This window comes from Cyprinus carpio, chromosome B8, assembly GCF_018340385.1.
Source record: "Cyprinus carpio isolate SPL01 chromosome B8, ASM1834038v1, whole genome shotgun sequence".
Taxonomy (NCBI): domain Eukaryota; kingdom Metazoa; phylum Chordata; class Actinopteri; order Cypriniformes; family Cyprinidae; genus Cyprinus; species Cyprinus carpio.
In genome coordinates, this window is record NC_056604.1 from 16937648 (window position 1) to 16949954 (window position 12307).

The following is a 12307-nucleotide window of genomic DNA, read 5'->3' on the forward strand; positions in this document are numbered from 1 at the left end:
CTCTACAGACATTTTAATGCTGGCTCTCAATTTTCCTGTACCAATACTTGGACCAGTGAATTAGAAACCGGACCTTGAAGGAGGCGAGTTTGTAACACTGTAGACTTCAGCTGTGTGGTGTCACATACAGCCAAATCCATACCCATCCACAGGTGGCGGTTTAGCATAGTGCTTCTCCATTAAACTAAAAACAATTGCTCAATACCACTATTGTGAAGTGAAGTAATAAAAACCACTTGTAGAAAAAAATGAATGGGCGAGTATTGGTAATGTTCAATATGGCCGCTGCATAGGACGCCTGGTTGGTAAAGGCTCGTCTTATTACTCCAAAATGCACATGTGCATTAGTTTGAATCAAAAAAAATTTCATAAGATTATCATTGGTAATTTAAAAATGTGTTTTTAAAATTTAAGCTGTATGTAACTGCACTAATTGGTGTGCCCCACTAGGAGGTATAGGCAGTGTCTGAATGAATTGCAATACTGTCTGAGAGGTACTTCTTTTTTAAATAAGTACTTCTATATATTGTAGAATGCGCGTAGTATGAATGTAATCTGGATGTACTACATTTGTCATGTTGTCATTACCTGGTGGCACCACCAGCATCAGATGTGTGACGCTTATCAAATGCCATTCACAAATCATAATAAGTGCCATGGAATCTCGACGTAACTAGAAGTAGTAGGTCATCTGCTTTCTGTTTTTATGAACTGTAAATTTGGGACAAACGGCACCACCTGACTGGTTTTTGCCTACTATATAGTATTATACTAAATATAGCGTATATATAAGAAGACCAAAACAAGCACTTTAAGCACTTCAAGTGCCTGAAGTCAGTGTTTTTGAATGGGTTTTTTACGCCCTGAGGTTAAAACAAGATCAAGATATTTTCACATGTTATTCTACATCATAAAATAGATCAGTATTTTTTATTATTATTATTTTTTTTGTTACTTGTCTTGAAAAAGACAAGGCTAAATGGAACTACACAGGTTTTCAGGGATGTTAAAATGCCTCCTGCCGTCCATGGCTGTCCTCTACAGGTCAGGTGAAAGTATAACGAAACAGTGACACCTTGGTCTTTCTCACTGAAGTATTGGATACTTGTGTGCATATTGCTTAGTTCAGAAAGTTAGCTGCTGGGGTTGCAACCAAGATGTTGGATTGTGTCATCTTTTTCATCCTCTACAGGTCGCTGATGCTATAAATTGAGTAAATGATGTATAATTTTGGACGTGTAATTTGGGACTCATGACTCAGACACTGTGTTCATCAACACACACAGAACACGAGAGTGCAAATCAACCGCTTTGACTTTCTTTTGTGTGTACAAAAGACAAGAGTCCCACTGATACATAAAATCATTACTGCTTCTGCCAAAGATGTGGTTTAACAGGTTCCAAGGACCACGGCTTACTTTTTAAATAAAACATAAACAAGGAAAATATCAAACCCATTACATCTTTCATTAAGCTTGCCTGGATAAAAAAAGAATCGCTTAAAGTATCATTCCGTGTACCATCACTGCTTGAGAGCACAGGCCCCCTGCTAACTTCAAAGGCTTTCTCAAAGAAAAAAAGGGAGATTAGAAAGAGTGGATGAGAGAAAAAAGAGAGAGAGTCAGTTAGCTAGCTGCTTGCTACTTGCGTTAGGCAGCGAACCAGCTTGTGGTCGCGTTTTTATCTTCTGAGAGAGAGAAAGACAGAGAGTGAAATTGTTAGCCTCGTAGGAACATTATTGAGACAGTTCCTTATATCACACACCCACTATAAACAAAGCATGGCATATAGCGCCCAACAGCAGCGGCAAACTGTCTGCCAGTGTCACCTAGCAATAAGGAGCTGTTTATTCTAGAAGAAATTATCTTTTATTGCTTTGGTGACCTGCATGTTATACTTTTTTTCTTCTTCTTCTTCTTCTTCTTCTTCTTTTGTGGAATAACACAAAATGTGTTCAGTGCGTAATTCATGTGCTTGTTTTTTTCTGTATGTGTGGCTTAATTTACTGACCTCATGTTGTATCTCTTATAATTTCCTGTCTCATATCAAACCTCTTCCTTTTGATTTTTGATATTTCAGTAAGAAGAGATCTATTTTTCATTAAGCCTGCAGCATACAAACCTTGCTGTGAACAAAGTTAGAGAAGTGTTTTTTCAAATGAATCCACAAAATTTTAACTCCAACACATGTACATACAGTAGGTCTTTCCATGTAAGGACAAAAATGCTCAATCAATATCTAATTTATTTTTAAGATGCTTTTTATTTATGTTTTCTCTATTTTAACATGTATTTTTTTCTCATACTGTAATATTATATTTTTAATGTTTCGGTCTGTGTAATTTATATGGCAACTTTTGTTTTTGTGGTGGTTTCAATCACAAATTCGGATTTGTCCGATCAGAATAAATAGTCCAACCCAACCACTTAATCTGTTAAGTCCAAAATTACTTTTTTAAAACACCACACCAGACTATACCAGTTACACGTGTTTGTCACGGTCACTGTTTAACTTAACGCTATAACTAGACCTACATTTTTCCCTCAACGAGCAGCTTGATTTTAGTGGCATGAGCCATACCTCTTTCTCTACAGTGCTTCCCTTTGAACCTTTGTACAATCCATGTATCATTAAAAATGTAAATCAGACCCCCATCCTCACATGACTCTCACACGCCTCTCAACATGTTATGCATTGCAGCTGTAATGGACTGGAAGCTGGGTTTCTTGCTTTGATTTGGCTCCAGAGCGGAAGAATGGGCAAAACGCTTCAGCTATCACACCTGTGCCAATGTCTGATATGAGCTACTTGAGTGCCCGCTTTGTAGCTGTTGCCCAGACTGGGAGAGAAAGGGGCTTGTGCAGCAATAGTCCGTGCTGGTAAAGCGGGTCAGGTTATGATGCTCTTAGGGTGCCAAGTGGAGCAAAAGTGAGGTATGATGATCACTGGATGAGCTGTTATCCATGTTAGGCATTTTACAATGTTAAGTTAGCAAGTCTTTTTAAAGTGTCCGTGTTTACAGTCATAATATAAGCCAAACATTAGATGAGGACGACACATTTTAAGTGGAATCAATTAAGTTCACATTACTACTGAGGTAATCAAGCACACTCTCAACTTTCTCTTTCTGTCTTAAATATATAGTGCCTGGACAGTCTAATATGATTCTAATTGAATCGGTTCATTCTAAGACAGTTCCTCTCTGTTATATAGCTTTTGGGAAGTTTATGTTCATTGTAGGGATTGTTGGTTCATTCTAAACGGTCCTCTCTTGTCATAGGTTGGTCATAAATGGATCTTTGTGTGTCATATAGCACTGGAAAAGTCCTATTATAGTGAACTGGTTTTACAGAAATGATTATCTTTCATATAGCTTGGGCAAGTCCTGATTCATTCTAGGTGAACCAGATCGTCATACGCTGTTCTTTTTCTCATATGATATAATATTACAAAAGTCTGATTCATTTCGGTGAATCAGGTCTCATAAATGATTCACTCACGTAATGTTAGATTCAGTCTATTGAATTGGTTCATCTTGAAAGGTTTTATTTCATACTGAGCAGTCCGATTCATTCTGGTGAATTGATTCATAAACGTTATCTCTCTCATGTTATGCTGGGAAGGACAAATTCATTCTAGTGAATTGGTTCCTTATAGACAGTTTATAGCATTTGAAAGTCTAATTCATTCTAGTGCATCAGTTTCTTCAGACGCTTCCCTCTTTCATAAAGCATTGAGAGTTTTGATTCATTATAGTGAACTGGTTCTTCATATTTCTTTGTTCTGATTCATTCTAATGAATCTAGTCATCATCAGTGTTTTATATCTTGCAAATATATAATTGGGAAGTTAAATTAATTTTATTGAATTGTTCATATATTTTTCTCTCACACATATTGTATAGGGAAGTCTGATTGATTGTAGTGACCTGGTTAATATTAAATGTTCTCTCTTTCTCAAATAATTCTTTCAACTTGTTTGGATGATCGTGTAAGTTGCATATTCAAAAAGTCCCATTTTAGTCTTTTCTGTCGCAAAATATTAGTTAACCTCTATGTTTTCAACTTGTAAAAAGTGCAGTGTATACTGTATACTGTTACCAAAAACACTCCATTATTTATCTGATGTTGAAAGATCTGCATAATAACATTAACTTCTAGTGCTCTTAGTTCATATTAATAAATCTATGCCAAATGCGCTCATATACACCCTTTAATAAAACATGTTTTCATATGCTGTTTCAAATGAGGGTGATTAGGTTGAGGGAGTGGACTCATCAGAGCTCACTGGATATTTCCTGTTTCTGATGGAGCTGAAAATGGAAAAAGTGTTTTTGTGATCGACGCCCAGTCTCCATTTCAACACTATGCACCATGATTAGCTGAAGAATGTGTTAGGTTTAGCCTTGGTTGTGTCTGTGTAGGGATGGTTTTTGGTAGATGGATGGGTGAAAGAAGGAAAACGGAAGGGTGCTGAGATTTAATGAGATGCTGGAACAGTGGGGGAGATGGTTTTAATTACTGCTGAGGACTCGTCCGGAGGGGTGGAGGAGATGGGTGTGTGTGTGTGTGTGTGTGTGAAGGGGCTTTGCTGTGTGTCAGAGGGAGGGAGTTCACACACTGCTACAGGAGCATGCTGAGATCCATTGCCTTTGATGCTCACTTCTCTGTGGCCTTTCTCCACTCTCTCCCACACTTTTTCCTCGTTTGCCCTGTCCTTCGTATCCTGTCTCATTGCAACTGCACAAAACTTTGTTAAGGCCATGGTTTGGACTAAGAGAAGAGAAATAATAAAAGGCTTAACTTCAATGACCTCCAGGTTTTTGTGAGTACATTGTGGAGGACAAAAGGAAATCTTTCTGTTAAATATAGTTTAAAAGACTTGTGTAAAAGTCTTGTTATATCCTTGTCAAAAAGACCAGCAATGCATGGGGCGCTGCATGTTTTCCTAACTAAGATTTAAAAAATAAAAGGTTCTTTATTTGGAATCTATGGTTTTAATGAAGAACCTTTTCCACTGAACAATAAGTTGAGGATCTTTAGATTATTATCTTAACACTGAGACCCCCCAAAAAGTGCTTCCGAGAAAGAAAATGAGAAAAATGGTTCTCTTTAAAGAGCTGTTCACTGAAAGGTGAAATGGTGAAAATGGGTTCTTCTGTGTCTTGTTATCACCATGAAAAACTCCCTTCTGGAAACTTTTATTTTTAGATTCACCGGCAAGTTTTCCCAGGGGTTTACCCCTTTAGCGAAATGTTTTTCTGATATATATATTTTTGCTGATGAAAAACATGGCTATGGTCTGCTTGCACTAAACCAGTTCTAAGTTAACCATCATAAACCAGCCTGAAAATGCTGATCTAAGGTGGTCTTTCAGAAAAAGGTTCAGAATGTTTAAAAGCACAAAACATTTTACGTAATTACACCCGTAAGATTTTAAAATGGAAATGGCCACATGAACCATAAATCAAGACCAAAAATCCAGTGTGCCAATCCAGATGAAATTTCAAAGTGAATCAAACTGTCTCCAGCAGTACAAAAAGCTCCTAAACAATTCTGGCTGACAGTTGATTCACGGTGAATTGGTTGGTTGCGTAGGTTCAGTCCCAGTGCCCTCAGCAGGAGTCTGTTGCTACGCTCCGTCCCTCTGTTCCCCTCTGCCGCCCAGCTGTGTCCCCACTCTTTTGTTGACTTTGAAAAAAGATCACATAGCTTCCCTGCTCAGCGTGGGGGGAACAAGAGAGAGGAGGGGGGCACGGCAGGGCTCCGCTATGGTCAACATGAGATCCCCCATCCAGCAAAAACTCTCATTCCTACCCCTCTACACAAAAGAACAACAGTGAAGTAAGCTAATGTTTGTGGATGCAGGCCTTCTATTTGAGGTTAGAGATACCAGTATGGATAGGGTCTCACTAGGCATTTTCAATGTTTCATCAGGCTCACCAATCAGGATCTGAGTTAAGGGTCACATGACTCTTTCTTAAATGTTTGAATTGGAGGAGGTGGGTAAAGTTTCGGATGGTTAGCATTGCATTAACCCTTTAGCCTCTGCTGGTAGATATATGTAATTGCACCAACTGTTACTAAAGTATCAACCTGTATTCTGATGAACATCTACTTTTACTCTACAGTGCATGCACCTCTACTGTAAATTTGGGGTTATTAAAGAAAATATATATATTTTAAAAAAATTAATATCGTAAAATAAAAAAAAAACAATATATTGATTGAAAGTGACAGTAAAAAAGGATAATGTTACAATAAATTCACTTTCAATGAAATACTGTTTAAAAATCTGTTTATCAAAGAATCCTGAAAAAAAATTATGTAATGTAATTTATTTCCACAAAAATATTAAGCAGCACTGCAACTGTTGTAAGCACTGATAATAATAAGAAACATTATTTCTTGATCATCAAATCAGCTTATTAGAAAAATTGAAAAGTTGTTTTAAATAATAACCATTTACACAATATAAAATTTTCAACTATATTTTGGAAAAATATAATATAACCTTTTTGAATATAAACCTCCTTCATAAAAAAAAAAAAAAAAAAAAAAAACATAACCCAAAACTTTGAATGATGGTGTCGATATAGTGTATTTATAATATTTTTGCAATTAAAATATATCACTCACTTTTGTTAAATTACAGCAGATGTTTTAGCAGTGCCTTTACTTTTTATATCTTTTATAAGCCTTTATTTTATTTTATTTTTTCTTATTTTATTTTATTTTATTTTATTGTTGTTGCCTTATACAATAGGAGTTCTGCAGACTTTCTACAGTGGTCATTTCCCACCAAAAAAAAATACATATTCTCACTAATCATGTTTAAGCTTAAATATTAAAAATAAATAAATCCTCAGACTCTGTTTGCTGTTTCCTAAAGGACAGGCACCTTTTATTTAAAAGGTTTGCCTCTTATTTTCTCCTTTTGGCAAACATTTTTTCCCTGACACAGAGCTACCCTGTTTTTCAACAGCAGTTATTGTTAAATAATAGCAGAACCGATCTCAGCTCAGCCTAAATAGGGCACCTCCATGAACCCCTTATAACAGGGTGACCTTCATGGTCTTTATCTTATGCTCCCCCATTCTCATCCCATCCCTCCTGCATGCCACAGACCCAGAGCAGTCAAGGGCACCGTGCTGCCCGGCCTTGATATGTTTTTATCAAGTGTGAAGGAAGTAGCATGTGCCAAGAAAAACACATCTATCTACAGCTGAGGAAAACGTGCACTTGGGCAAGAAGGCCTGCCTTTTGTTTGTGCGTATGATTAAAAGCATTTCAGTGGGTAGAACATAAAGGCTGATAATTGCCTTATCTGTGAGTGCTACTAACATAGCAAATCCACCCCCCAGTGGTAAAAGCCAGCAGGACATTTTCATTAGCTGAAATATATTCTCAGATGGAACAACATCTAAAGTGACGCTGTCTGAAGCTGCTATAACACGGAACAGATTACTGTGTGGCTCTGTCAGCGAGCGCAGCTTGTTTCTCTTCCCCCACCCTTACCCTTCTTCACTTTATATTGAGTGTTGCTAATCAGACTGACACCCTGAATGTGCAGTGATAGCCGAAATCTGTCATAACTGATCAGTCTCATCCCCATTTGGGCTGTAAGTATTGCAACCACACTAGCAGACATGGTAGCAACAGCTAAAAATCATTCCTAGACTAATAGCTTTCAAGTATTGTTTAATGCTGCCTCTTAAAGGTGCAATCCCCCCACAAAAAAAAGTGTATGTAAATTGATAGTTTTGAGCACCTAAATTAAAGTACTTTTGATATATGTTTTTTTTTTATATATAAGACGAAAGCTCCTGTCATATAAGTAGTCTATCAAAAACTACTTTTGTTTTTCATGGAAAAGGTCTCCTCATGGTGACAGCCATGTTGAAACCACATGACCAGCTGAAGTCAGTAACCATCCCGTTATTATGTTTACCTTTTGTGAAATAAATTAATTCATTCTAATTGCAAATAGAGTAGTTTTTACAAAGGCATTGGTAACCAAAAGTGTTTGCTTTTTAGCGCTGAAAAGGCATGGACAGTTATTTTTTGCAACTGACCCTTATTGAATATGCATTTGTAGGAGTTTCCCTTTCAGATGCAAAATTTATGGAAGGAGGAGTTTTAAAATGAGTCACACAACGCGATTTACTAACGTTTGCGCTCAACAAAAAATTCTGGTATTTGTGCCATTATATTAACCCCCCAAAAAAGCATGCCTTAAACGATGCGATGCGATGCGCTTGGTATATTGGGTTGGTCGATATGTAAATAAGATGTTGCGTCTGTGTTCTTTAATTTGCATGTTGTCAGTGAATCTCGAATAAAAACTGGATTGGTCCTCTTTTTTGACACCATTTTTTAATTTTATAACTGTATTCCTCAATTGACATAAAGTTTAACATCCAAACTCAGTCGGGGTACAAAACTTGTGCAACAAAAATAAAACAAAATAGTGTTGTAATATATCATGGTGCTAATTCTGATTTTGCAAGCTAGAGTTTAAAATATAATATGCACAATTAATTTTTTTCTCTGTAGTACATACAGTAGATGTAGTGTGATGTATTGAAAGCAATGCGTTTCTTTGTACATGGTGCCTTACAATTACTGTGACATTACAAGTAACCTTCAGAAGAAAATTTGCTTTTAAGGTCACGCTAACATCCATCAAAGCAGAGTCATTTAATTCAACCCAGTGCATGGTGAATTAACTGAACTTGGACATATTTAGAGTGTCCATTGTAGTCAATCAGCTTCTAGGAGGATTTTTATCTCAAAGGCCATTTGTTTCCACTTATTAGTTCAAAGAAGCCCCTTCATGTTGGTCAATGCTGTTCAGCATGAAGATAATGCAGTAATTTAGTATTTTTTTATAGATTAAAGGAAGGAACATTTGGCTTATCTTGCAAATTCTGCCCCTTTTCCATGGATTTTTTCCCTCTTTTTTTAGATGTTTTGCTTATTTAAGCAATGGAGCATTTGATCACACTGCACTTAATATGGATTAGGAAAGGAGAAAGGATGATGAACTCACTTGAAATTGTGGCGGTATTAATTACGAAACAAATTACAGCAGAACTATGTGTGTATCACTTTAATAGCTTAAAATATTTTATATGTAACCTGTGACTACATATAATATTGAGATATAGATCACAATCAACTAATGATCAAACACTGGGATTTTACCATAAACTTGTATCAGTATGAGATACCATACGCATTACATCAGGCTAAAATGTGACCTCATTTCAATTAAATGATTACCAATAACATCTATATGTTAACCAATCTCTCGCTGTCCTTAGCAGTGTTATTTTATGATAATCGTTTAAATTATTGTTTATATTTTCAGTTTATTTTACTATGTTTTATTCTTTTTTTAAATATACTATTTAGGTTTTTATTTCATTGTATTTATATCCAGTTATTTATTTATTGCTAGTAATTTTTAGTGCTTTAACTTTTTTTAGTGAGCTGTCAAGACAACATTTCTTAGTTTAAGATTTTCATCTAATATTTATATTTTATGTTTAATTTCAGCTTTATTTCAATTAAGAAAAATATTTCCATTAGTGTAAGTGAGGTCATATCTATTATTATTATTATAAATGTTGTCTTATTATAAATAAATAGTATAAATGATTAATTGATCAATAAAATGTAATCATATAATAATATAATACTGTAAATATATGTACGTATATATGTATGTATATAGTAAAAATGTAATATATTTAAAATACATAGTTAAAATCTGTTAACATATACTGACATATCACTCGAGACTTAATACATAAGAGATTTAATTATTTAATTAGTTATAAAAAATTATGATTAAACTTTATTTGGAGTACAACTTGTGCACAATACACATTATTAAATCAACATTATGTAAATGTTGGCACTCTAGCGGTTAATAAACAGAACTGCACACATCCCGTGGAAGAAAATTCTAACCGGAGCTACTTCTCCAAGTTTATGTTTATGGCGATTCACGCAGGTATGTGTTACTCCGCAGCGGTGACGACCCGAACAGGCTACAATAGTCCAAAAATAATCACTTATTATAAATGTACCGTAGTGATTTGGGATAAGAGAAAAAGGCAGTTTGCTAGACGAATTTATGATGTACTCGCTCATTATATACATTTAGCAAATTTTGAACACAGAAAACGTTACATAGTGTTGCTTTAACATTAAGCCTAAAATGTGTTTAATGTCACTATTGATGAGGATTGTATGATCTTTGAATAATTTCAGTCTTTAAATGCAAGATATTTAAAGTGGACCTGAAGTATACTTGCAGCAGTTCCACTGATGAATAGTTCCAGTGTACATCTGCACAATTAAAGTACATTAAGTACAAATTTAGTTAGCAGATTTTAAGTATACCAGTTTAGTATACCAAAAATTGCAGGGAGTTTGTATTAAGCATATTAATATGTAAATGTATTTGTAGTATACTTAGCATTAAATAAATGTGTTTCAAATAAATGTTAGTATATTTATTTTTCAGGGTATATATGACATACGTACTGAAGAAGGTATGATTTTTGGATTGTTTTCAAGTGAATATGTAATTTCTGCCACAGCGTCTCAGCCAAGATGTCCGCTAATTTCCATGACTGACATAGTCATAGCTTTAGATAAATCACCTGGCTTCATTTGCAGTTTGGTGGGACAACTTCAATCCAACATTCCTGTGTCTTTCTCTCACTCTTGGACTCTTGGACAGGTTTGGGGCCTGGGGGGCATTCATCAGCCCACCAGGCAGGGGGCATCTTTACTCTACACCCACCGCTGCTAGCAACACTCTCTTCTGTGCTTTTCTTCTTAGCTCTTTTATTTCCACTTCTCTTTAAGTTTTTGCCTTTGCTGTGTTTTGAAAATTTATATATATATAGTGCACTATGTCTGCATGTCTGCTACGTTTTTAAATCAAAGTATTGTGATCCTTTTTACACACTTTCTTAATCTATGTGTATAGATTAATGTGTAATGAATGAATGTACCCTTATTATGTTTTTAATATCTCTTCTTCTGGTTATAATGTAGATGCATTAATCTTGGGCCATCAGTATACTTTTATTTTTTGGAGGATAAAAAGCCACTTGAAGCCAAGGACCATATGTCAGCGGTCTTCTCTCTCAAATCAAATGAAAGAGAAATCATTACAAGAGATCAAAGCTGTCTTTTTTCATGCATATTTGCATAAAACTGTATTATACAACTTGTTTTGCCAACTTTTGTGCGCTTTGCACTGTCATGAAAGAAAGAAGGAACTATCAATGTAACTTTGTCAAATGTGAGTGTTTGTGTAGTCTGTGACATTAATCTATCTTGTTGTTGTAGGTAAATAGTGGTGGGAAATTTTGCTATCTGACTGAATCCCACCGGACTGAATCACTAATCATTCTTAGATCTTGACATGAAAGTCAACCGTAGATCTGCCTCCAAAATGCCCTTCAAGGTGCCAAGTTCCCAGTCAAAAAGATGAGGGTGCGAGTCTGAAACTGATAGAGGAGGGTGGGGCTATGAGAGAGAGAGAGAGAGAGAGAGAGAGAGAGAGAGGGTCTATGCTGCAGAATCCTTAACATTTGAATCATTAATCTTTCATCAAAGTCTGAGAGAGGCAAAAAAAGAGAACAGCCCAATATGGTAAATGGAGGGCTACAGATGGACACCATTATGAAAAAGAAAGCAGAAGTTGAGATTCAGTAAAGCACTTGAGCGTGAAAATGTATTTATCAGGTGAAAGTGAAACTTAATTCAAGTAATTTTATTGAATTCTCTAATATTTGGGGGTTTCTTTTATCTAGAAATGTAATTGCTATAAAACCCCATATTTGCAACAAAATTAAAAACAATATCATTCCCCATTGATTATACTTAGGAATTCCTAATGTTAGGAATGCTGGGATAGGCTCTGAAGTCCTGTTCACACCAAGAACGAAATATATTAGTGTCCACACCAGTGTAAGATATAATTTTTAAAATGTGAAAGTGACATGATATACAGCATGCTCAGACCTCGTGCTCTGCATTTAACCCATCTAAAGTGCACACACACACACACACACACACACACACACAGCAGTGGGCAGCCATTTATGCTGCAGCACCCGGGGAGCAGTTGGGGGTTCGGTGCCTTGCTTAAGGGTACCTCAGACGTGGTATTGCCGGCCCGAGACTCAAACCCACAACCTTAGGGTTAGGAGTCAAACTCTCTAACCATTAGGCCACAACTTCCCTTATAAGTGTGCTGTTGTTTTGTCATCTACCACTTT